General features: G+C 42.8%; 1 protein-coding gene across 2 annotated transcripts in view; it reads left to right on the top strand.

Moving 5' to 3' along the window:
• Positions 1-26,930, top strand: part of LOC130368294 (gonadotropin-releasing hormone II receptor-like) — a 66,228-nt gene that overhangs the window by 7,088 nt on the left and 32,210 nt on the right. Inside the window, exons 1-2 of one of the 2 annotated variants that reach the window (XM_056571735.1) lie at positions 998-1,052; positions 17,159-17,326. The exons of the other annotated variant lie outside the window; for it this stretch is intronic. The gene's annotated coding sequence lies outside the window, so the exon portion shown is untranslated. Of the gene's footprint in view, positions 1-997; positions 1,053-17,158; positions 17,327-26,930 lie in introns of those variants that run through there. 2 annotated transcript variants of the gene reach the window in all.

Raw genomic sequence — 26,930 nt, 5'->3', positions numbered from 1 at the left:
CGATTGACCCGGAATCGCCGCAGATCGCTGGACTGAATTGTCCAGCGATCTGCGGCCATCGCCGACATGGGGGGGCATAATGACCCCCCTGGGCGATATGCCGCGATGCCTGCTGAACGATTTCAGCAGGCATCGGGCACCGGCTCCCCTCCGGCTAGCGGCAGGGGGCCGGGAAAGGACAGGACGTACTCCTACGTCCTCGGTCCTTAAGGACTCGGAAACGGGGGCGTAGGAGTACGTCCATTGTCCTTAAGGGGTTAATGCAAAGACAGACCAATACGACTTTTGTGAAATTTCACATGTGACTCTCAAAAATATATTTTAAAACCTTTTACTTTATCAGCTAAACTCAAAACTTCATAAACTCAAAAGTTAGTGGCTAACACTCTAGGCAAAAAGAAAAGCAAGTAAAGTTATTTAAATTGTGAACAGGAGTACCTTGGGTCAGAGTACATTATTTTATGGGTGCATACCCCAGTTATCCTATGTATGTGCTCTTTGTATTGCTTTTTTGATGATTTTATCTTTCTGGACACAGTTAATATTTTTAAATGGTGCACAGGTGTTGTTGTCTTTTTTTTTTTATTTTTGTTTTTATTTATTTTTTCATAATGCGTATAGTAAAATCTGTGAGTTATTTACTTTCCACTATAGAATGGTAGAATGGTAGTTTGATGCTGGACCACAAGTCTCTTTTTGTGACTTATTTGTCTGTTTAAGAGTGGATTAATAAATAGATTCACACAAGTGAATAAATATAGTTTACTTACAGCCAAATATAAAGCAACAAGCACAACAAGATCCAAAAGAAGAGCTACAAGATATAAAGAAGTAAACAGAAGTAAAGCAACAAATATATACTTAGCAATGAAGTAAACATCTTGCAGCAGTTCTTCATTGGCTGTTATCCAACATATGAAGACAACAGTAGAAAGCAGGTCCGAACTTACTGCTAAATATAAAGCGGCAAGTGCAACAAGATACAAAATAAGAGCTACATGATATAAAGAAGTAAACAGAAGTAAAGAAACAAATATATACTTAGCTATAAAGTAAGCATCTTGCAGAAGTTCTTCATTGGCTGTTATCCAACATATGGAGTCAACAGTAGAAAATAGGTCCGAACTGACAGATAAATATAAAGCAGCAAGTGCAACTAGATACAAAATTATAGCTAGAATATATGAAGAAGTTAGCAGAATTAAAACATTGAATATACTCTTACAGTAATCATCTTGCAAAATATCTTTATTGACTGGTTTCCAACACATAAAACCATGAGTAGAAAACACCTCCGAACTTACAGCTAAATATGGAGCAACAAGTGTAACAAGATTTAAAAAAAAAAAAAAAAAAGATACAAGACATAAATAAGTAAACAGAAGTAAAACAATTAAAATGTTATGTCCGACAGGAGGCTTCACAATATATACAATTATTTATTTTACTGACTCACAGCAGCAAAGTAGTCAATGATAATTTAAAACAAGAAAAAACTTTAAGGTGTAACCAAACATACAGGTAGTAACAGGTAGCCAATCATATATCAGGACAGGTCATAAATAGTCTTAGGCGTAGCTCCTCCCTTTTTCTTCGCTGCTCACAGCGTGAGATGTGTACTATTGTTTTTTCTCTTCATAAGATAGCACTGATAAGACATATTACTGTATTGTTCACTTGTATATTTGCATATTATCATTGCTTATTTCCGCATACCTCTTCTGTTTATCTTACATTCCGTTGCCCCCTTTTCCCTGTTTTTCATATCTTTCTTTCCCCTCTTTTAGTTCTACCATCCCCCTCATAGTGTATATATTTCTTATATCGCTCCGGTGCTTACCCGCCAACTGCTACTACATACCGCCGCAAGTTCTTTCCCCCGCTACAGCCACTAGTCTCACATATTGCAAGACTTCCTCTCATTCACTGTATACAGCATCATGTTCTCCTCAGCGCTGGCCAGTCTGCTTCCTGCTCTCGGATACACTGAAGATTCTGTCACAGTGACTTTCCTGTCAGAACTCCTCTACTATTGTTATCCCTACCCAGGAAAGTTGTTTTCCTTTATTTTCACTACCATACAATAATTTTTGGTATTCTCCCTACCACATGTACTGGAAAGTTGCATTTCTATTAGTTTTCTCTACCTGTCAGCAATATTTCTATACTGACTACCACTATATACTAGTGTTTTTCACCACTTATCAATAAGAATATACTATTAAAATATATATTCTATATATTTTTTACAAAAATATTAACAATGTGTACTGATAATATTCTTGACAAGAATTTGAGGGAAGACACTACCTCTGGTCTTAATGACCCTTGACCAAAGCAGAAGAAAACATTTAGTGGACCAGTCTGTATCTAAGTCAGTACATCTGGCTATGAAATCAGCTGTGTCATCTAATCGTGACTTTATATCTTAAACTGTATCAATGGCCATTTCTTAATCCAAACCGAACATCACTCATCCCTCAACTCCATTGGATAATGTTTGGTTGGCCGAGGACCCACAATTAATTTAGCTTAAGGCTGTAAATATAAACCTCAGGGTAAATGCACTCAAAAAAGATTTAATGAAGGCTCTACTCTTATAAGCCACCAGACTGATGCTAATATTATGCATCCCAGACCCTCTGCCCAAGAGGAAGACATACATAAAAAAGCTAAAAAGCTCACAATAGAGCTAAACTTGACTCTCACACTGTTCAATCTTCATCAGATTAATATTCTGACGTATCTGACCACTTTACCTCTGATACAGATTATGAGGAAGGTGAAGTATCTGACAAATATGAAGAAATTCAGGCAATTTGCCAGAATCAGCTGTTTTAGACAGTCAGGGCACTCCTTATTTTAACCCTGATCTTATCAGACATCCAAGGTCATCTGAATGGTTTCCAAATCCTCACTTGTCTACCTTTCCACCAGAGAGAGGAAAGCACTAGACAGGTCTACTTGCAACAAACTTAGTTCAGAGTGCCCAAGACCTACAGGGAAGAATCCCAAGAAAGGCCTAGATAGGTCAATCAAAGCTTGTCAAGACAAGCTATTAGACATACTAGGTCCCTAGACAAAGATTCTAGAATTATCCGAATCATCTATGTCATCTGGACAACCCATTGATAATGAGGTATTACGTGGTTGGGCTCAGATAACTCTTTGTCTCCTAGGCAATGATAATGCAGCCATATCTGTGGAAAGACACTGCACCGTACAAATGAGGCTAGATCCCCAATAAGCCCATTTGGTCTCAGCTAAATTGGAACTATCCTCTGAAGGTTTTCTCTTTGGAGATGCCTTTATAAAAGACATAGGAAAGTATGTGGGCATGATTACCCCTTTGGACAAGGCCCAATCTTCTCTGAGGAGAGTTTTTTCTCAAAAATGTTTTGGAAGAGCTGGGAAAGGCAGGGGCCGCTTTCCCAGCAGAGCCTCTTCATCTAGGCAATACCCTTGAGGCCCCTCTCAAGACATAATCAATTTCCAATCCTCATCATGCACTCTGGTTTACTTCTTTCTAAGTAGAAGACGTCCATGGAGGTCCAGAGGAAATCAAGGCTATCCCAGAACCAGACCACCCTCAGGTAAGTCCAGTTCCTCTGTTTTCTTCTCTTCTTCCTTTGGGAGGAAGACTCAAACATTTTATCCACACTTGAATTTCTATAACATCAGATCATTGGATTCTGAACACAGTCTCAGGTTTTCTGATAGACTTCATATCCCCTCCGATCCAATTTTCTTTCCCACAACCAATTCAATTCTCAACCATAGATAAGAATCTCATAGATCTAGAGATCAAGGATCTGTTTTCCAAACAAGCCATAATTCCGGTTCCAACTCATACTCCAGGTTTCATCAGCAACCTCAGTCATAAAATTACGCCTTCTAAACAAGTTTATTCAATATCAACATTTCAAAATGGAGGGCTACAATTTACTAAAAGACCTTCTAATCCAAGGAGGCTGGTTAGTGAAAGTAGACCTAAAAGACGCCTACCTCACGGCCCCTATTCATCCCTCTCACCAACAATATCTCCAATTCCTTTGGAGAGATCAGAAATGGCAGTTTACATGCCTTTCCTTTTGGACTATCATCAGCCCTGTGGTGCTTCAAGAAATTGATTAAACCGATCATTTCCATCCTAAGAAGCAGAGGTGTTTGTCTAATTATAAACCTAGGCGATATCCTCATCATGGCTCAGTCTCAAACTTTAATACTCCATCATCTTCAATGGACATTATCTCTTCTAATATCCCTAGGTTTTTCTATCAATTACAAAATACAGTACTGACCCCTTCCAGGGAAGTGGAATTTTTGTGTTTCATGATAGATTCCCAAGAGACTATTCTGAGCCTTCCCCTCAAGAAACTACACACTATTCGGAAAGAAATCTGATCGGTCTTAAACAAACAAATGATATCCTTGCAAACTATTGCCTGTATAATAGGTCTATTATCAGCCTAAATATAAGCTATTTTTCCGGCTCCTTTGCATTACCGAGCTCAACAACGCCTCAAAATGCAACATTTGAGACTAGGTTTGGATTATTCGGATACAATAGTTATTTCTACCGAAGCCAAGGAAGAACTCCTATGGTGTCTCCACCATATCCAAAATTGGAATGGCAAGACCATTTTCCTTTGTGCTCTGGATCTCATCAAAGAATCTGATGTCAGCCTCCTAGGTTGGGGAGCTCGTTGCGGACCACTCATCACTGGAGGGAAGTGGTCAGAAAAGGAGACCAGTCTTCACATCAATTGTCTGGAACTGTTAGCAGGTTCCTTCGCTTTAAAGAGCTTTGCGAAATACAGATCGAATTGCTGTGTCCTACTTCATGTGGACAATATCTCAGCGGTACAATACATCAACTGCTTGGGTGGCACAATGTCCAAGACCTTATCAAACATCACCAAAGAATTCTGGCTTTTCTGCCTAGAAAGGATTATTACATTAAGCGCTGAATACCTACCTGGTCTAGTCAGCTCCATTGCGGATTGGAATTCTCGTTTCCTTACAGATTCCAGTGACTGAAAACTAGATTATTCCATCTTCTCTTCTCTCAATTCTCTTTGGGGTCCCCTTTATCTTGATCTATTTAACTCTCGTTTGAACAGACAACTTACTCGGTTCTTCAGCTGGTGTCCCGGTCCAGACACCCTAGCTGTAGACGCCTTTCTCCAAATTTGGCGTCAAGAAATTCTCTATGTCTTTTCACCTTTTCCAATGATCCCGAGAGTTCTATCTCAGGTGATGATTCAACGGTGGACCATGGTATTGATCACTCCATGGTGGCCATCACAGACTTAGTTTCCCCAAGTTCTCAGTTTATCGATGGATATCCCAAAAATCTTACCTCGATTTATCCATCTTTTTCAGGACCTAACAGGGAACCCACACCCTCTTATTCAATCGAGATCCCTATTCCTAGTAGCCTGGCTGATCATGGGTCATCAACGATTGATTGCGAATTTTCACAATTAACTAGAGAAATTATCTCCGAAGCCTGGGCTCCAGGTACCCATAAAGCTTACAGATCGGCTTGGAGATTTTAGGTTCATTGGTGCTCTGGATTGCTTTCGAGCATCTATCCCTCAAATTTAATCTCTTCTTTGAACTCATAGCAACTTAGTTCTTAAGGTTGAAAAAAGACCAGAGTCCATCAAGTTCAAGCTATATCCCTAATGAGTCCCTACTGAGTTCATCCAGAGGAAGGCAAAAAACCCTCATACTAGAGGTAAAAATTCCTTCCCGTCTCCAAATATGCAGTCAGAATAAATCCCTGGATCAACGTTCTGTCCCTATAAATCTAATATACATAACCAGCAATGTTCTTACTCTCTAGAAATGCATCAATACCCCTTTTAAATTCTTTTACAGAGTTCACCATGACCACCTCCTCCGGGAGAGAATTCCACAGTCTCACTGGTCTTACAGTATAGAACCCCCGTCTGTGCTGGTGTAGAAACCTTCTTTCTTCTACACGTAGAGGATGACCCCTTGTTATACAGGGTGGGCCATTTATATGGATGCATCTTAATAAAATGGGAATGGTTGGTGATATTAACTTCCTGTTTGTGGCACATTAGTATATGTGAGGGGGGAAACTTTTCAAGATGGGTGGTGACCATGGCGGCCATTTTGACACATGGAACTTATTGGGAATTTCACAAGAAAAACAATGATGTGCTTGGTTTTAACGTAACTTTATTCTTTCATGAGTTATTTACAAGTTTCTGACCACTTATAAAATATTTTCAATGTGCTGCCCTTTGTGTTTGATTGTCAATGCAACCCTCTTCTCCCACTCTTCACACACAGATAGCAACACCACAGGAGAAATGCTAGCACAGGCTTCCAGGATCCGTAGTTTCAGGTGCTGCACATCTTGTATTATCACAGCATAGACAATTGCCTTCAGATGACCCCAAAGATAAAAGTCTAAGGGGGTCAGATCGGGAGACCTTGGGGGCCATTCAACTGGCCCACGATGACCAATCCACTTTCCAGGAAACTGTTCATCTAGGAATGCTTGGACCTGACACCCATAATGTGGTGGTGCACCATCTTGCTGGAAAAACTCAGGGAACGTGCCAGCTTCAGTGCATAAAGAGGGAAACACATCGTCATGTAGCAATTTCGCATATCCAGTGGCCTTGAGGTTTCCATTGACGAAGAATGGCCCCACTATCTTTGTACCGCATATACCACACCATACCATCAAGTTTTATTTTCCAACAGTCTTGGAGGGATCTATCCAATGTGGGTTGGTGTCAGACCAATAGTGGTGGTTTTGTTTGTTAACTTCACCATTCACATAAAAGTTTGCCTCATCATTGAACAAAATCTTCTGCATAAACTGAGGGTCCTGTTCCAATTTTAGTTTTGCCCATTCTGCAGCCCCTGAAACTACGGATACTGGAAGCCTGTGCTAGCATTTCTCCTGAGGTGTTGCTATCAGTGTGTGAAGAGTGGGAGAAGAGGGTTGCATTGACAATCCAACACAATGGGCAGCACATTGAACACATTTTATAAGTGGTCAGAAACTTGTAAATAACTCATGAAAGAATAAAGTTACGTTAAAACCAAGCACATCATTGTTTTTCTTGTGAAATTCCCAATAAGTTTGATGTGTCACATGACCCTCTTCCTATTGAAAAAACAAAAGTTGGATTCAAAATGGCCGACTTCAAAATGGCCGCCATGGTCACCACCCATCTTGAAAAGTTTCCCCCCTCACATACACTAATGTGCCAGAAACAGGAAGTTAATATCACCAACCATTCCCATTTTATTAAGGTGTATCCATATAAATGGCCAACCCGGTAGATACAGTCCTGGGTATAAATAGATCATGGGAAAGATCTCTGTACCGTCCCCTGATATATTTTTTACATAGTTATTAAGCCTTCTTTTTTCCAAACTAAATAACCCTAATTCTGATAAACTTTCTGGGTACTGTAGTCCTCCCATTCCCCGTTTTACCCTGGTTGAACCCTCTCCAGCTCCACTATATCTTTCTTGTACACTGGTGCCCAGTACTGTACACAGTATTCTATGTGTGGTCTGAATAGTGATTTGTCAGCGGTAGAATTTTCTCCTTGTCGTGGGCATTGATGCACCCCATGATTTTATTTGCTTTGGCAGCAGCTGCCCGACACTGGTCACTACAGCTAAATTTACTGTTAACTAAAACTCCCAAGTCCTTTTCCATGTCAGCCATCCAAAGTGTGCTCCCATTTAATACATAATCCCAGCCCGGATTTTTCCTCCCCATGTGCATTACCTTACATTTATCAGTGTTGAACCTTATCTGCCACTTCCCAGTCCAAGCCTCCAACCTATCCAGATCCATTTGTAACAGTGCCCTGTCCTCTATTGTGTTTACCGCTTTACAGAGTTTAGTATCATCTGTAAAGATTGCTACTTTACTATTCAACCCCTCTACAAGGTCATTAATAAATATATTAAATAGAACAGGACCCAAGACTGACCCCTGTGGTACCCCACTAGTAACAGTCACCCAATCGGAATAAGTACCATTAATAACCACCCTCTGTTTCCTATCACTGAGCCAGTTACTTACCCACTTACACACATGCTCCTCCAGCCCAATCCTTCTCATTTTATGCACCAACCGTTTATGTGGCACCGTATCAAATGCTTTGGAAAAATCCAGGTATGCGACATCGAGCGATTTCCCTTGGTCCAGTCTGGAGCTCACCTCCTCATAAAAGCTGATCAGGTTAGTTTGACAGGACCGATCCCTCATAAAGCCATGCTGATATGGAGTCATACATTTATTTTTATCAATATACTCCAAAATAGCATCTCTCAGAAAACCCTCAAACAATTTACATATAACAGAGGTTAAACTAACAGGCCTATAATTTCCAAGGGTCACCTTTTGTTCCATTTATAAATATTGGCACCACATTTGCCATGCGCCAGTCCTGGGGAACAGTCCTTGTTACTATAGAGTCCATGAATATTAAAAACAGGGGTCTGTCTATTACACTACTTAATTCCTTTAGAACACAGAGGTGTATGCCATCTGGACCTTGCGATTTGTCTTTTTTGATCTTTTTTAGGCGGCACTGTACTTCTTCCCGGTATTAGACAGGTGACCTGTACTGGGGAGTTTACCTTATCTCGCTGTATTTCACCTGGCATTTCATTTTCCTCAGTGAACACATTGGAGAAGAATTTGTTTAACTCCTTAAGGACCGGGCGTTTTTCCGTTTTTGCTCTTTCGTTTTTCCTCCATACCTTTGAAAAATCATAACTCTTTAAATTGTGCACCTAAAAATCTGTATTATGGCTTATTTTTTGCACCACCAATTCTACTTTGTAATGGTATCAGTCATTTTACCCAAAAATCTATGGCGAAATGGGGAAAAAAATCATTGTGCGACAAAATTGAAAAAATACAGCCATTTTGTAACTTTTGGGGGCTTCCGTTTCTACGTAGTACATTTTTCAGTAAAAATGACACCTTATCTTTATTCTCTAGGTCCATACGGTTAAAATGATACCCTACTTGTATAGGTTTGATTTTGTATTACTTCAGAAAAAAACTACATGCAGGAAAATTTATACATTTAAAATTGTCATCTTCTGACCCCTATAACTTTTTTATTTTTCCGTGTTCAGGGCGCTATGAGGGTTCATTTTTTGCGCCGTGATCTGAAGTTTTTGCTGGTACCATTTTTGCATTGATCTGCATTGCATTGACTTTTTGATCGCTTTTTATTCATCTTTTCATGATATAAAAAGTGACCAAAAATACGCTATTTTGGACTTTGGAATTTTTTTGCGCGTACGCCATTGAACGTGCAGTTTAATTAGCAGTATATTTTTTTTAATTCGGACATTTCCGCACACGGCAATACCACATATGTTTATTTTTGTTTTTATTTACACAGTTTTTTTTTATTATTGGAAATGCCGGGTGATTCAAACTTTTATTAGGGGAAGGGATAATTCTAAGGGGGCTATAGGGGGCTATAACATTGCATTTACTGATCTTTAACACTGTTCAATGCATCTCCGTAGAGATGCAATGATCAGTGTTTTCGGCGATTGATTGCTCAAGCCTGGATCTCAGGTTTGAAGCATTCAATCGGCGATCGGACTGCAGGAAGGAAGGTAAGAGACCTTCCTCCTGTAGTACAGCTGTTCGGGATGCCGCGATTATACCGCGGTGATCCCGAACAGGTCCCTGAGCTAGCCGGGCACTTTTACTTTCACTTTTAGCCACATGGCTCAGATTTGAGCGCGCTATTAGAGACGATCAGTGCCGCGCGCTATTAGAGGCGGGTCCCGGCTTCACTATGACGCCAGGCCCGCTGTGATATGATGCAGGGTCACCGTGGGACCCCGTGTTATATCACGGGAGCGGGACCGGGACCAAGGACGTACTCATACGTCCTTGGTCCTTAAGGGGTTAATATATTTGCTTTTTCCTGATCCCGTTTACAATTTCTTCTTTATCATTTTTAAAAGGGCCTACACTTTCATTTTTTACCTTTTTGTTATTTATATAGTTAAAAAACATTTTGGGGTTAGTTTTACTCTCTTTGGCAATGAGTCTTTCTGTCTCTATTTTTGCGTCTTTTATCTGTTTTTTTACATTTTTATTTTTTTCTATAGCTTTTTAATGCTTCCTCACTGCTGTCCTCTTTTAGTAGTTTAAGTGCTTTATTTTTGTAATTTATTGCCCCCATAACATTTCTGTTCATCCATATTGGTTTTCTTTTATTTCTGACCCTTTTATTCCCATAAGGTATATACATCTTAAAGTGAGAATTTAAGATATTTTTAAAAGTCTCCCATTTAGTGTCAGTATTCTTGTTTTTGAGGACATTATCCCAATTTATATTGTTAAGGGCTTCTCTGAGTTGGTCAAACTTTGCCTTCCTAAAGTTCATTGTTTTTGTGGCCCCTTGCGAGATTCCCTTATTGAAGAACACGTTATAATGTATTATATTCTGATCACTATTTCCTAGGTGTCCTTCTACTTGCACATTAGTTACTCTGTCAGGTCTGTTGGTTAATATTAAGTCCAGTAGGGCGCCCCCTCTGGTCGGGCTCTACACCATTTGGGACAGATAATTGTCTTTAGCTATAGTCAGAAACCTGTTTCCTTTATGAGATTCATAGGTCTCGGTCTCCCATTTTCTATCAGGATAGTTAAAGTCCCCCATTATTATTAACTCATTCTGATTTGCTGCCTTGTTTATTTGCTTCATTAATTGATCTTCTGGCTCTTCCATTATGTTTGGTGTCTTATAGCAAACCCCTATCAGAATTTTATTATTTTTATCTCCATATATTTCTACCCTTAGTGACTCCACATTATCGTTTCCCTCCCATATATCCTCCCGCAATGCGGCCTTCAGACTGGACTTTACATAAAGACAAACTCCTCCCCCTTTCCGTTTTGTCCGATCCTTCCTGAATAGACTATAATGCTTTATGTTGACCGCCCAGTCACAGGTATCATCCAACCAAGTCTCTGTTGTAACCACTATGTCATATTCCTCCTCAGACATCAACCCCTCCAGTTCATCTGTTTTATTGGTCAGGCTTCAGGCATTAGTCAACATGCAATTCAATGGCATATGGTTTTTCTTCCTTTGAAGCCTATCCCTATTAACTATTCTAACCCCTCCCTCCGCTCCTCCCCCAGGTACATTAACAAGTCCCCCCTCACTATCTACACTATCTTCCCCCTCTATGTTGTAGGTTCCCTCAAACCCAGTCCCTAGTTTAAACACTCCTTCACCCTTCTAGCCATTTTCTCCCCAAGCACAGCTGCACCCTCCCCATTGAGGTGCAGCTCGTCCCTACAATAGAGCCAGTAACCGACAGCGAAATCAGCCCAGTTCTCCATGAACCCAAACCCCTCCTTTCTACACCAGCTTCTGAGCCACTTGTTTACCTCCCTAATCTCCCATTGCCTCTCTGGTGTGGCTCGTGGTACAGGTAATATTTCAGAAAATATTACCTTGGAGGTCCTTGCCTTAAGCTTGCGGCCTAAGTCCCTGAAATCAATTTTAGGACACTCCACCTACCTCTTACTTTGTCATTGGTGCCAATATGTACCATGACTGCTGGGTCCTCTCAGGGAAAGCTTATAGAATGATACTTTATTGTTCTGCTATTTACGCGGAACGCAAACCTGTGGATTCTCTCCCAGTTGGCAAGCATCCTCTTGTTTGTCGCCTATTAAAAGGAATCCGTTTTAGGAGACCTCCTCTCCCAAAATATAATTCCACTTGGGATGTTTCCCTCATTCTTATTCTTTTTTCCTCATGGGAGGATAATGAATTCCTTCCATTAAAACTCTTATCTATAAAACTTAAAGTTCTTCCTTGTATCCATTAAAAGAGTCTCAGACGTTAAGGCCTTAGATATATCTCATAGATCGTTCTCTCCTTATGGAGTTAATTTTTTAATTTCCAGTCATACTAAAACCAATATTCAATCAGTTTTATATCCTTCTTTCCTTAATCACCCCCAAACTGTGTGTAGTAAGATGTCTAAAAACGTAAAACTTAAAACAATCTCTCTTCATAATCTTTCTTTTTCTCAACTTTTAATCTCATATTTCAGGCCTCATCTTCCTGTATCTTCAGCTACTGGCTAGATGGGTCAGACAAGCCATGAGTATAGCTTGATTTGATATTACTAAGTTTGGACCAATGTCCACAAAAACTATTCAAGCAGGAGGTTTGTTATGCTATGCGCTCCGGCCACACACGCTGTCCATGAGCGCATGGTCCCCTTACCTTCTGCTGCCGAGGGGGCTGGGACTCGCATTGCGGGACGCGCCCGCATGCGAGCCCCAGTCCGTCACTCTTCGGGTGTTTCTCCTGCCTCTGCCTCCGCCTCTCTGCTCTGGCACACGTGTCCCTGTCCCTTAGGGCATGCGCGCACCGGAGCTTTATGATTTAAAGGGCCAGTACGCTCATTAGTGTAATCCACCTGTGGCTTGTTTATAAATTCCTCCACCCTCCTCAGTTCTCTACCGGATCTTTGTTGCCTTGGGCCCTAGAGAAAGCATTCCATTGTATTGCCTTACCGTGTACCAGATCTCCTGCTTTTGTGACTTGACCTTGCTCCTCTGCTGCCTGCCTACCGAACTCCTGCTACGCCTGACTATGCTACTGTGCCGCCTGCCCTGACCTTCTGCTATCCAGACTACGAGTGGCCTCCTCATCCCTCTTGTGCCTCGCATCTCCTCAGTCGCCTGTGTGGTCGAGCTGTGCCAGGGGTAGCGACCTGGGTGTCGCCTACAGCTGCAAGCCCATCCCGCTTTGCGGCGGGCTCTGGTGAAAACCAGCGGCACCTTAGACTCCACTCCCTGGTAAGGTCCAAGTCATCTGCCACACAGGTCCAGCAGATCCACATACACCGGAGTTCCTGTCTTCAGAATTGGAGTGTTACAAGGTTCACTATCAGATCTTCTTAAAGCGACCGATTGGTCATCAGAATCTACTTTTAAGACTTTCTACTTTAGACCAGAATCCCATGTTTCCATGTCTATTTTCTGAATATATATTATTAAATTTGACTAATATTATAGTATGGCTTTAAACTTGCATATATTGTGAAGCCTCCTGTCAGACATAAAATTGAAGATTTTCCTAGTTTTTATGACGAAAAATATAGTTTTTTTTAACGACAGGAGGCAAGCAATATCTGTTACGCCTAGCGCTCCGGGTCCCCGCTCCTCCCCGGAGCGCTCACGGCGTCTTTCTCCCTGCAGCGCCCCGGTCAGTCCCGCTGACCGGGAGCGCTGCACTGTTTTGGCCGTTGGGGATGCGATTCGCACAGCGGGACGCGCCCGCTCGCGAGTCGCATCCCAGGTCACTTACCCGTCCCGGTCCCCTGCTGTCATGTGCTGGCGCGCGCGGCTCCGCTCTCTAGGGCGCGCGCGCGCCAGCTCTCTGAGACTTAAAGGGCCAGTGCACCAATGATTGGTGCCTGGTCCAATTAGCTTAATTGGCTCCCACCTGCTCCCTGCCTTTATCTAGTCTCCTCCCTTGCACTCCCTTGCCGGATCTTGTTGCCTTGTGCCAGTGAAAGCGTTTAGTGTGTCCAAAGCCTGTGTACCTGATCTTCTGCTACCCATCCTGACTACGAACCTTGCCGCCTGCCCCCGACCTTCTGCTACGTCTGACCTTGCCTCTGCCTAGTCCTTCTGTCCCACGCCTTCTCAGCAGTCAGCGAGGTAGAGCCGTTGCTAGTGGATACGACCTGGTTGCTACTGCCGCAGCAAGACCATCCCGCTTTGCGGCGGGCTCTGGTGAAAACCAGTAGCCTCTTAGAACCGGTCCACTAGCACGGTCCACGCCAATCCCTCGCTGACACAGAGGATCCACTACCTGGAAGCCGAATCGTGACAGTAGATCCGGCCATGGATCCCGCTGAGGTGCCGCTGCCAAGTCTCGCTGATCTTCCCACGGTGGTCGCTCAGCAATCGCAGCAGATTGCCCAACAAGGACAGCAGCTGTCGCAGTTGACCGCCATGTTACAGCAAATTCTGCCTCTGCTACAGCAGCAACCATCTCCTCCGCCAGCTCCTGCACCTCCTCCGCAGCGAGTGGCCGCTCCTAACCTCCGCTTGTCCCTGCCGGACAAATTTGATGGGGACTCCAGACTCTGCCGTGGATTTTTGTCTCAGTGTTCCCTGCATATGGAGATGTTGTCAGACTTGTTTCCTACAGAACGGTCTAAGGTGGCGTTCGTAGTAAGTCTTCTTTCAGGAAAGGCCTTGTCTTGGGCCACACCGCTCTGGGACCGCAATGATCCTGCCACAGCCACAGTCCAGTCCTTCTTTGCTGAAGTCCGAAGTGTCTTTGAGGAACCTGCCCGAGCCTCTTCTGCTGAGACTGCCTTGCTGAACCTGGTCCAGGGTAATTCTTCTGTGGGCGAGTACGCCATACAATTCCGTACTTTTGCTTCTGAACTATCCTGGAATAATGAGGCTCTCTGCGCGACCTTTAAAAAAGGCCTATCCAGTCGCATCAAGGATGTGCTGGCCGCACGAGAGATTCCTGCCAACCTCCAAGAACTCATCCATTTGGCTACCCGCATTGACATGCGTTTTTCTGAGCGACACCAAGAGCTCCGCCAGGAAAAAGACTTAGATCTCTGGGCACCTCTCCCACAGCATCCTTTGCAGTCTTCGCCTGGGCCTCCCGCCGAGGAGGCCATGCAAGTGGATCGGTCTCGCCTGACCCAGGAAGAGAGGAATCGCCGTAGAGAAGAAAATCTCTGTCTGTACTGTGCCAGTACTGAGCATTTCTTGGTGGATTGCCCTATCCGTCCTCCACGCCTGGGAAACGCACGCACGCACCCAGCTCACGTGGGTGTGGCATCTTTTGCTTCTAAGTCTTCTTCTCCACGTCTCACGGTGCCCGTGCGGATTTCCCCTACAGCCAACTCCTCCATCTCAGCCGTGGCCTGCTTGGACTCTGGTGCCTCCGGGAATTTCATGTTAGAGTCCTTTGTTAATAGATTCAGCATCCCGGTGACCCGTCTCGTCAAACCGCTCTACATTTCCGCGGTCAACGGAGCCAGATTGGACTGCACCGTGCGTTACCGCACAGAACCCCTCCTGATGTCTATCGGACCCCACCACGAAAGGATTGAGTTCTTCATTCTCCCCAACTGTACTTCTGAGGTCCTCCTCGGTCTGCCTTGGCTCCGGCTTCATTCCCCCACCATTGATTGGACCACCGGGGAGATCAGGAACTGGGACTCTGCCTGCCACAGGAAGTGCCTCTCCCCCCCTCCCAGTCCCATCAGGCAAGCCTCTGTGCCTCCCCATGGCCCCCGTCCTGGTGTCACACTGCCCCGTGCCAGGCCTCGCCCTCTGCCCTCCCTCCCCATTCCCACTCCTGCTGTACTGCCTGCCGTTGAGGAAACCCTCCATTCTTTCCCGGTGTCCTCATCCCAGGGGAGGCAGTCTCCGGACAAAGAGAAGGGGAGACCTAAGGGGGGGGGTACTGTTACGCCTAGCGCTCCGGGTCCCCGCTCCTCCCCGGAGCGCTCACGGCGTCTTTCTCCCTGCAGCGCCCCGGTCAGTCCCGCTGACCGGGAGCGCTGCACTGTTTTGGCCGTTGGGGATGCGATTCGCACAGCGGGACGCGCCCGCTCGCGAGTCGCATCCCAGGTCACTTACCCGTCCCGGTCCCCTGCTGTCATGTGCTGGCGCGCGCGGCTCCGCTCTCTAGGGCGCGCGCGCGCCAGCTCTCTGAGACTTAAAGGGCCAGTGCACCAATGATTGGTGCCTGGTCCAATTAGCTTAATTGGCTCCCACCTGCTCCCTGCCTTTATCTAGTCTCCTCCCTTGCACTCCCTTGCCGGATCTTGTTGCCTTGTGCCAGTGAAAGCGTTTAGTGTGTCCAAAGCCTGTGTACCTGATCTTCTGCTACCCATCCTGACTACGAACCTTGCCGCCTGCCCCCGACCTTCTGCTACGTCTGACCTTGCCTCTGCCTAGTCCTTCTGTCCCACGCCTTCTCAGCAGTCAGCGAGGTAGAGCCGTTGCTAGTGGATACGACCTGGTTGCTACTGCCGCAGCAAGACCATCCCGCTTTGCGGCGGGCTCTGGTGAAAACCAGTAGCCTCTTAGAACCGGTCCACTAGCACGGTCCACGCCAATCCCTCGCTGACACAGAGGATCCACTACCTGGAAGCCGAATCGTGACAATATCCCTCCCTATGTATATTCGTGTCCCTTATTATGTTTTTTCTATGTTTTCTTCTAACATATTAGACATTACCTTCTGCTCTTCGGTTTAATCAACCTTCATCGGTTCCATTTCTACAAGTTTTCGTATGTCCCAGTCTTCACTGAGTTCTTCATCTAGACACTACTTCGATTGAAGTCCCGGATTATATCTTTGTTCTTCCCTTCAACTTCATACATTTTGTCATATATTGACTGATCTTAATAATAACCTTAATAACCTCCTGGTTCATCGCATCCTGGAAAGAGGGAGGAGCTACACCTAAGACTATTTATGGCCTGTCCTGATATATGATTGGCTACCTGTTACTATCTGTATGTTTGGTTACACCTTAAAGTTTTTTCTTGTTGTAAACTCTAATTAACTACTTCGCTGCTGTGAGTCAGTAATAGAAAGAACTGCATATATTGCTCGCCTCCTGTCATAAAAAAAATCTATATTTTCCGTCATAAAAACTAAGAAAATCTTCAATTATTATTCTTTGTATTTACATGGTCCAAAGCTGGGCCCACTGGAACATCCTCATATGAGCCCCCATCCATGGAAGGATTATCTGCCATTACTGACACTACAAATATACTGAGATTAACATCATAGAGCCCAGTTTAGTCTCTACTGTATTTCTGTTTTCGACCAAAGATGTTTACAAGTAAAAAATGCTTTTTTATTTAGCTTTGGAAAGAATTTAGAATTGCAACATTTTCTATGTTTAAACCTAGCTGAGCCATTACATGACATTGAACATTTACAAATGCATGTATGTAGTATTACCAGGACTCCTAGTGCGAGCCTGTACATCTTGTGGTACCTTACTGTGCTAGGAGCTGCACTTTATCTTCAATGGGTTGCCTGTTCCTGGCTTTATACTATATCTCCCCTCCCACAAGAGTCACTGCTCATCCCTCAGCTGCATCTATGAGGCATCAGTAGAGATATAGCAGTCTGCATAGAGAGGATGTGAAGACTCGGATCTGGGTACCAGCACAGGACAAGCACAAGTTTAAATGACTCTCATGGAGACATCCTAGTACAATATAGCAGGAGAGCAGAATTTGGTGAGTGCAAAATAATATCCTTTATTAGTAGTATAATAGTTATGTACCATTTCTGGTAAATATATGAATATATAATATGTTTACCATATATATGGTAGTTATAATAAAAATCACTATATGAAATGTATCTATTTGAATGTAAGTGGTTCACCATTTAGCATAGCCTACAGAATATAGCCCAATATGCAGAGTAGCAGACAGATCGTCTAGGAGTTCTTTTCGACATACCTAGCAAAATAATGACATTTACCTACAGCATTCAAGCTATCGGATTGCTAAAGGAAGTCAGATACTCCCTTTAGCAATCCGATAGGGACACCGTAATAGTATAATATATTAAACCAGCAATTTGTTTCATGCCTTGATACTTTGATTTGTCGTATTGATTTAGCAGTCATCTTTCTGCATATCTGTACCAACCAGATGTGCCTTAGAGAAACATGATCTTCCCACTAAGTTTGCATTCTGTGGCATTTGCCTTGCTAAGAAGCAATTAATGGCTGGTGTAAATAATTATTTTGCATTCTAAATGTATTCATATTTGGTTATAAATATTCATTTTGCATTTATATCTTATTAATGTCTATACACAAACCCGTATTTATCTGTAATTATGAGAAGGAAAGCACTGAACGTTTTGGATACAATTCTTTATCTTATTTACAAACAGAATGTGATGGAGATGGGCACCAAGCTCTGTAGATTTTCATCAATCACCCCGTACAAAGCCTTATAGTTACCTAGCAGGGGAGTCACTGAAATAATTTTCTTCAACAAGAAGTGTGACACCTTAATCTCCTAATTTTCTACAGAATTGTCAGGCAATTTGTCTCCAGCTCAGACAGAAATTAGGGATAGAGAGATGTCTCAGGGTACTGCAGTTAACTCTCTATTCACTTAATACAACAATTTATGGATAATGTCCGACACATCTATTTGAAAATGGTCTTAGAGAAATCTCTTTAGATCCACAACCCAGGGGTTGTCCTCCACCTAATAGAAGTAAACAATTCCAGTTGTTTCCACAGGTTCACTCCATTGTTTACAGACATTGCCCCACCACCTGAGATGCCGCAGCCAAGAAACTGGATGGGTTAGGGAATGTTTTCTATATAGTGTAGAAGAATGGATGCTCAGTATTTAATGAGGGATCCTCAGTCAGGGTCCCAAAGACTTCTCACAGCCGGTGATCAATTTGTAAATTGTAAGCAGAAATGACATGAGCAGTCGGAACAAGGAGAGTAAAAGTACTCTATTCTGAGCCTCCCGGGATAACCTGCTGAAAAAGGCGAGCTCTGCACTACATGGGGTCTTCACCATCTGCTTATTATGTGTTTTTCTGCATTATTTAAGAAAAAAACATAAGACAAGCAAACTTTGCATGGAAATCTCTAAAAAAAAAAAAAAAAAAAAAGTCCTAAAACACAAAAGGTGAAAAAAATCTCTAAAATAAAAAAGGTGAAAAACTAACAAATCGACACAGAAGCATTTATACGTGATTTTGTAGGTGTGTGTAATGCTCTCAAAATTTACTTTCTTTTCACTTACTTATAATAACAATATCTATTGCTACCTATTTATTAGTAGTTATTCAACTCCAGACTTTCTCCTAACCATGACACCAGCTCCAACATATTTACAACCTACAACTTTTTTTGTTGTTTTTTCATAATATTTTTTGGGGCATTTTAGGGGGGTATTTAACCTCTTGGGGACGAAGGGTGTACAGGTACGCCCTTGCTCCCTTGTACTTACCTGTACGCCTGTGGGAATTTCGGTACCCGCCGCGCGGCGGGCGGGGACCGGATTGGGATGCCTGCTGAAATCATTCAGCAGGTATCCCATGCAAATGCCTGGGGGGTCCTGATCGGTGACTTGCGGCTATTCCGGGCTGATCGGGTCTCTGATGACCCGATAGCCCGGAAAGTAGGGATGATTGGAGCTGTCAAAGACAGCCCCCATCATCCTAGGGGATAGGAGAGAGGTGGCAGGGTGCCAGGTTGTAGTTTTGCAACAGCTGGAGGCACACGGGTTGGGAAACACTGAGTTAGGAAACAGACAGTGGTGCGGAAACACTGCGGTAGTCTGTTACCTAACTCAGTGTTTCCTAAACCAAACCAGTGTGCCTCCAGCTGTTGCATAACTACAACTCCCAGCATGCACAGGGTACATGAATGTACAGGGTACATTCACACGGGCAGGGGCTTACAGCAAGTTTCCCACTTCAAGTTTGAGATGCGTCAAATTTTCCGCTGCAGCGGGAAACACACTGTAAACCTCCGCCAGTGTGAATGTACCTTAAAAACATTACACTAACCCTAAATAAAGAGTAAAACACTACATATACACTACAACCTTACACTGTCCCCCCCCCCCCAATAAAAATAAAAAACGTCTTGTACGTCAGTTTTTCCAAAATGGAGCCTCCAGCTGTTACAAAATAACATCTCCCAGTATTGCTGGACAGCCATTGACTGTCCAGGAATGTTGGGAGTCCTGCAACAGCTGGAGGCACCCTGTTTGGGGAAAACTGACGTACAGTATTTTTTGTGGAGGAGGCAAGTGTAACGCTTGCATCCGGGTCCACCCCTATGAAAATCTCTAATTTAGGTCTCAAATGCGCATGGTGCTCTCTCACTTCAGAGCCCTGTCGTATTTCAAGGCAACAGTTTAGGGCCACATATGGGATATTTCCGTACTCGGGAGAAATTGCGCTACAAATTTTTGGTGGCTTTTTCTCCTTTTACCCCTTATGAAAATGTAAAGTTGGGGTCTACACCAGCATGTTAGTGTAAATGTATTTTTATTTGTTACACCAACATGCTGGTGTTGCCCCATAATTTTCATTTTCATAAGAGGTAAATGGAAAAAGACCCCCAAAATTTGTAACAAACTTTCTCCCAAGTACCAAAATACCCCATATGTGGGCGTAAAATGCTCTGCGGACGCACAACAAGGCTCAGGAGTGAGAGCGCACTATGTACATTTGAGGCCTAAACTGGTGATTTGCACTGGGGTGGCTGCTGGTTACAGCAGTTCTGACATAAACGCAAAAAAATAAACACCAACATGTGACCCCATTTTGGAAACTACCCCCCTCACGGAATGTAACAAGGGGTACAGTGAGCATTTACACCCCACAGGTGTCTGATAGATTTTTTGAATAGTGGTCTGTGAAAATGAAGAATGTAATTTTTCATTTGGACAGCCCATGGTTACAAAGATCTTTCAAACGCCAGTGGGGTGTAAATGCTCACTGTACCCCTTGTTACGTTCCTTGAGGGTGTAGTTTTCCAAATAGTGTGCCATGTGGGGTGTTTTTTGCTGTTCTGGCACCATGAGGGATTCTTAAATGAGACATGCCCCCCAAAAACCATTTCAGCAAAATTCGCTTTCCAAAAGCCCAATGTCACTCCTTCCCTTCTGAGCCCTCTAATGAACCCGCAGATCACTTTACATCCTCATATGAGGTATTTCCTTACTCGAGAGACATGGGGTTTCAAATTTGGGGGACATTTTCACCTATTACCCCTTGTGAAAATGAAAAATTTGGGGTAACTTTAGCATTTTAGTAAAAAAAAAAAAAACATTTTTCTTTTTCACATCCAACTTCAACACAAAGTCGTCAAACACCTGTGCGGTGTTAAGGCTCACTGTACCCCTTGTTACGTTTCTTGAGGGGTGTAGTTTCCAAAATAGTATGCCATGTGGGGTGTTTTTTGCTGTCCTGGCACCATGGGGGCTTCCTAAATGCGACATGCCCCCCAAAAACCATTTCAGCTAAATTCGCTCTTTAAAATCCCATTGTCAATCCTTCTGTTCTGAGACCCCTAGTGCGCCCACAAAGCACTTTACATCCACATATGAGGTATTTCCTTACTCAAGATAAATTGGGTTACAAATTTTGGGGGCTTTTTCTCCTTTTACCCCTTGTAAAAATAAAAAATATGGGTCTACAAGAACATGTTAGTGTAAAAAATGCAGATTTAGATTTTTCTCCTCCACTTTGCTGCTATTCTTGTAAAATACCTAAAGGGTTAATACAGTTTCTGAATGTCATTGTGAATACTTTGAGGGGTGTAGTTTGTATAATGGGGTCATTTATGGGGTATCTCTCACAGAAAGGCCCTTCAAATCCACATCAATCTTAACTGGTCCCTGAAAAATTCTGATTTTGAAATTTTCGTGAAAATTTAGAAAATTGCTGCTATACTTTGAAGCCCTCTAATGTCTTCAAAAAGTAAAAACATGTCAACTTTATTATGTCAACATAAAGTAGACATATTGTATTTGTGAATCAATATATAATTTATTTGGAATGTCCATTTTCCTTACAAGCAGAGAGTTTCAAAGTTAGAAAAATGCAAAATTTTCATGAAATTTTAGAATTTTTCACCAAAAAAAGATGCAAATAACGACAAAAATGTACAACTATGTTAAAGTAGAATATGTCACGAAAAAACAATCTCGGAATCAGAATGAAAGGTAAAAGCATCCCAGAGTTAATAATGCTTAAAGTGACAGTGGTCAGAATTGCAAAAAATGCTCTGGTCCTTAGGGTCAAAATGGTCTCGGTCCTCAAGGGGTTAAAGAGGTATTCCCATCTGAAACCATGTAGTTAAAATGATAGATCAAGTCAAGTTAAATATTTTTTTTAAATAAATTGATTTTGCATTTTGCCTAATTTTCCTGATATTTCTGCTGCTTTCTTTCCTTGTTGACAACTCATTGCGTAGGTTTACGACCACTGTTCAACTCTAGAAGTGGTGATCAGGCTGGTATAGATAGATGATAGATAGATTTCCAAAATCGGTTTTAGGCAGCACTCCAGTCCAGGTTCAAATAAAGTGCGGTTTTATTTTCCCATATCCAGTTACAACGTTTCGGCAGTATCACACTGGCTTTCTCAAGCAGTGTGATACTGCCGAAACGTTGTATCTGGATATGGGAAAATAAAACCGCACTTTATTTGAACCTGGACTGGTGTGCTGCCTAAAACCGATTTTGGATATCTACTATACAGTCGGCGACTGGGACTGTTCACCTTGGCTTGGACCCACTGACTACCTACTCTGGTGTGCTGTCTCCGCGCTTTTGCTGTGTAGATAGATAGACAGATAGACAGATAGGTAGATTGATAGATCAGAGGAAAGGGGCAAACTTGGTAAATGTATTTGCAAAAAATTTTCACTTGACATGCCCTACAAATTTGACAACATGAGTTGAGATGGGAATACACCTTTAATGTAAATAACCAAAGCTGACAGCTTGAAGGCTCATCGATCCAAACTAAAATAAAAAACATAGTTTTAACCCCCTTTCGCCACATTATCTCTGTGCCATGATGAAATTAAGGATGGATGCTCCCGAACCAGGTGGCTATAGACTGCTTTCTGACCTGTCATTTACAGCCAGCAGAGAGCAATCATTGATAGTCGCTATTTAATTGTTTATATGCCACTGTCAAAGCTCACAGGGATGTTTAAACAATTCTTATAGTCCTCTGTGACTGCTATCCTTAGACAGGCTGCATAAGCAGATCGCCGATCAATCAATTCAGTGCAATAGCTTTGGATTAAAGAGTTATTAACTTAAAAACATATCCCTATCCATAGGGTGTGCAAGAGGTCGGACTCCCCACAATCTCCTGAACAGGGCCTAAATTATGTTTAGTAAAACAAGAGATTCTAAGATTGGTTTTCATGACATATTGTACTTTATATTATTAAAGTAAATTTTGATTGCTATAATCATCATTTTTTTTGTGAAAAAATAGCATTTTGCTAGATTTTGCAAGCTTGTACCAGAAATAGTCATGCCACATGAATTAATTATAAATTCACATCAACAATATTTCTACTTTATGTTGGCATCATTTGTTAGCCATCCTTTTATCTTTTTAGGACATTAGAAGATTTAAAAAAAAACAAAAAACTTTTTTTTAAGTTGCCATATTCTGATAGCCATACCTTTTTAATTTTTTCATATGAGGGCTTGTTTGCGGTACTATTTTGGGGTACATATGATGTTTTGATAACTTTTTATTTCATATTTATATTATATAAATATAATATTTAGGCAGTATTAACCGCAGAATCTATAGGGTTAACTTTCAGGATTGGAATGGAGCTCCGATCCCGACTGCTGCCATGGGCCTCACAATGCGGCCCTCTCCCCCTAACCTTCACTGAGTGAAGGATCGGAGGTGGAGGGGAGAAGAAGACACCGCTCCCGCCTCAACCTTTAAAGCTATTCGTCTGTGACAGACCAATAGAAGCGATTGCTTAGAGGGGACTGTTGTGATTTCTTCAGGGATGCTTGGCTTTGAACTGCGCCATGCAGTCACTGTTCATTATACATGACGTACATGCATGTTCTTTTGCACGAAGGGAATCGGTCATCGAGCCAGCCTGCTGTGGATGGTGTCCCCGCGGCTCACAATGCGTGAACGGAGCAGCTTGTGAGAAAGGTGAGAGAATGGTGGAGTGGGACAGCTGACAGCTTCCGCTCCACCATGCTATAGGACAGGAGGGACTTTAGTCTCTGCCTCATGTACCGCTCCAGGCTCTCGCACTGCTGGCCCGGCCGGCCAACAGGGTGAGCTGCCGAAAGCGGGATAGGGGCAGGAGGACGGCCTTGCAGGACAAGCACCGGCTCTGTTCGGGGCCCCGGGCCAGCTCGGGGCCCCAAGCAATTGCTTGGTTTGCCTGTCCTGTAACGATGGGCCTGTTCATCCACATTAAAAAGGAGGTAACTTAATCAAATAAGAAACCTGTATATCTTACCGAGAGTATACTATACATAGTTGCACTTCTGGATGAAGGAAAGATGGTTGCCTGGGGCCCATGGAAACGCCGATAGTCATAACCGGTCATCAGAGATGACTATGGGACATACTCTCCCCCTGACTCTTCATGGCTCCGCCCCTTCAGGTAGCTTCTAGAACTTCTGTGATGGGATCCTGTGATGGGCCTCCTTTTGATGGGGATCCCCTATGTCTCACTCACAAATGCTTTTAGCCTATTTCTTTTCTTAAACATCCACCCAAACAAATATCATGTCATCCAATGATGACTGGGTGGGTGTGAGTATGTAGATCAGGGTCTAGTCACATGACATCACAGCTAATCATTTATTCACTCTACTTGGGTTATAGATGTAAAGTTCATGTGGCTATATTATGGCCACTATATCACCTGCACAAACATCAAACATATTTATCTTTCTATGCCATGGCTTGAGAAAGACAAATAGAATATAATAGACCAATAAAAACCACACGTATCCAGACTAAGAATAGTCACTTAATATGCCTATTGTCTCTTATGTTTGGCTTTTAATCCACCTTTTGTTTATCTCACACATTCCACTCTTTTTTTCGCAAACTTTCCCTGACATGGTCAAATTAAGGGGAACTGACTCATTTGATTCAAGATGGATGCCTGGAACTATCTATATACCTCTCATTTCATAATATCTGATTTTATCTGTACCAATATAGCCTGATAAGGTATAGCTTTTTATTTTTCCCTTTTGACTCCCAGCTAATATCTGGACACAGTGGGGAGATTCTCAAAGAATTTTGCGCCCAAAAAAAACGCATCTTTTCCTTTGCACTCAGTGATGCAGTTTTATGGCTTTTGTGAACTTCACACCATATCTCAGATGGTGTAAAAAAAATTATGTTTCTTTTTTTTTTTTTTACTTTAAATCATTTTGGAATAATGTTAAATGTCCTTCTTTTTTTTTTTTTTTTTAACCTGTTGGGGACGGAGGGCATACAGGTATACCCTTGGGACGGTACTTAAGGATGGACTTGTACGCCCTCCACATTAGCCATCACTGCTTCTCCCAAGGTGAAAATCGGAACGTGGATGCCTAGGGGGGTCCTGAGACCCCCCCAATAATGGGGATCGCCATCATTCACCGTTCATTTCTGACCAGTGAATCACGATTATTCTAGGCTGATCTGGTCTCTGGTGACCCGATTGCCTGGAAAATAAGGGTGGTCCGTGCTATCTGAGACAGCACCTATCACCCTGAAGGTTAGGAGGGAGGTGGCAGGGGTGCCACCTCCTCCAATCCCCTGCCATTGGTTGGTCGCAAGTGACCGACCAACAGCAGAAGTTGGAAGGGGGGGGGGGGGTTGAAAGGTTAGTTCACCAACTCTGCCCACCCATGGTAGTCCAGTAGGGCAGGGGGAACCAGTACAGGAGTAGCAAGCAGCGGTGGGAGCGATCAGCAGCAGCAGGTGGCGATCAGGTCAGACGGCGATCAGCGGTGCGGGCACACACTGTGGTTTTTCCGATGTTTTAAAACTACAACTCCTAGCATGTCATGGCATCTGTTGGCTGTCTGGGCATGCTGGTAGTTGTAGTTTTGCAACATCTGGAGGTCCACAATTTGGAGACCACTGTGTTTAAAAAAATGTCGCAAAACTCGGCAATTTGGGCGCAAGAATTAAACATTTTGGCGGGAAAAAATTTTTGCCATAAAAAAAGGTATTTTCAAAGGGAGACGAGCCAATTGAAAATATGAGAGAAAAAATTGAATACGTAATCGTTTAGCACAACGTACAAATACAGCAATTTTTGATAATCTCCCCCAGTGTTTATCAGAGAATTAAAAAACATGCATGTACAATGGTTTTTTTACAGTGTCTTTCTGGAAAACACCATGTGTAAAGACACCCTTAGTCATGTTCTTGTAGTTATTCTTTCTTTCATCAGTCTCCTACCAATTGTATGGTAGAAGGAAATAGGCACATAGGTCTGCACAGGAACAGGGGAACCAAAACTAAGAATATTTTAAATAATAGTATTTGCTAATTTGCCATAAGGGTATGTTCACACACACACCGTACTTGCTGCAGATTTCATGCATGAAAATCCAGAGGCAATCTTATAGCATGTTGTTATTAACTTTTAATGAGCGAAATTCACACTTATACACTGCATGAAATACGGATTTCACACAGGAAAACTGATGACATGCTATGAGATTACTTGTGTATTTCCATGCATGAATCTACTGTTAGTAAAGTACATGTGAACATGTGGTGGCTAACTGGGGTAATGGCGTAGGTGTAATACTGGTGGGGTGATGTCACTGGAATTAAGTTCATGATGCCAGGATAGTGTTGACCCTCACTCTCTAAGGGTAGTAGCTTCCTGGGCCAAGCGCTGGGGTAATAATGACCACAGATGCAGGGTTATGGAAACTACAACATTTTACTAAAGAACTTGGAAACTTGGAAAAATATACAGGAATAGTCCAACAGTGCACAGTTTGCTGCAGTTTGCTTCAGGGATCACAGTTGCTTCAGGGCACTTTAGGACTTGTATTCCTTGCTGATTAGCAGCTTGCTGGGGTATATTTTAGACTGATCTGGATTTGACTGTGTAGCTTGTATGAGACTTAGAAGCTGACAAACACTGCTCTCCACGTAGGAATCCTGAATTAGGGCTTCCCGCCAGACTGAACCTATTTGGACTGGACTGAAGTTGCCCGAGGCAAATCTCCTGTCATCCTCTTCTTTGCTAATAGGTTATGTGGGCTCTCTTGGTTGACGGGATCCTGTGAAGGGTGTTGTCGCTCTAGTACA

This window comes from Hyla sarda, chromosome 4 (assembly GCF_029499605.1).
Source record: "Hyla sarda isolate aHylSar1 chromosome 4, aHylSar1.hap1, whole genome shotgun sequence".
NCBI classification, from domain to species: Eukaryota; Metazoa; Chordata; class Amphibia; order Anura; family Hylidae; genus Hyla; species Hyla sarda.
Note: the sequence above shows the minus strand (reverse complement) of the source record. Positions and strands in the feature narration are given on the sequence as shown.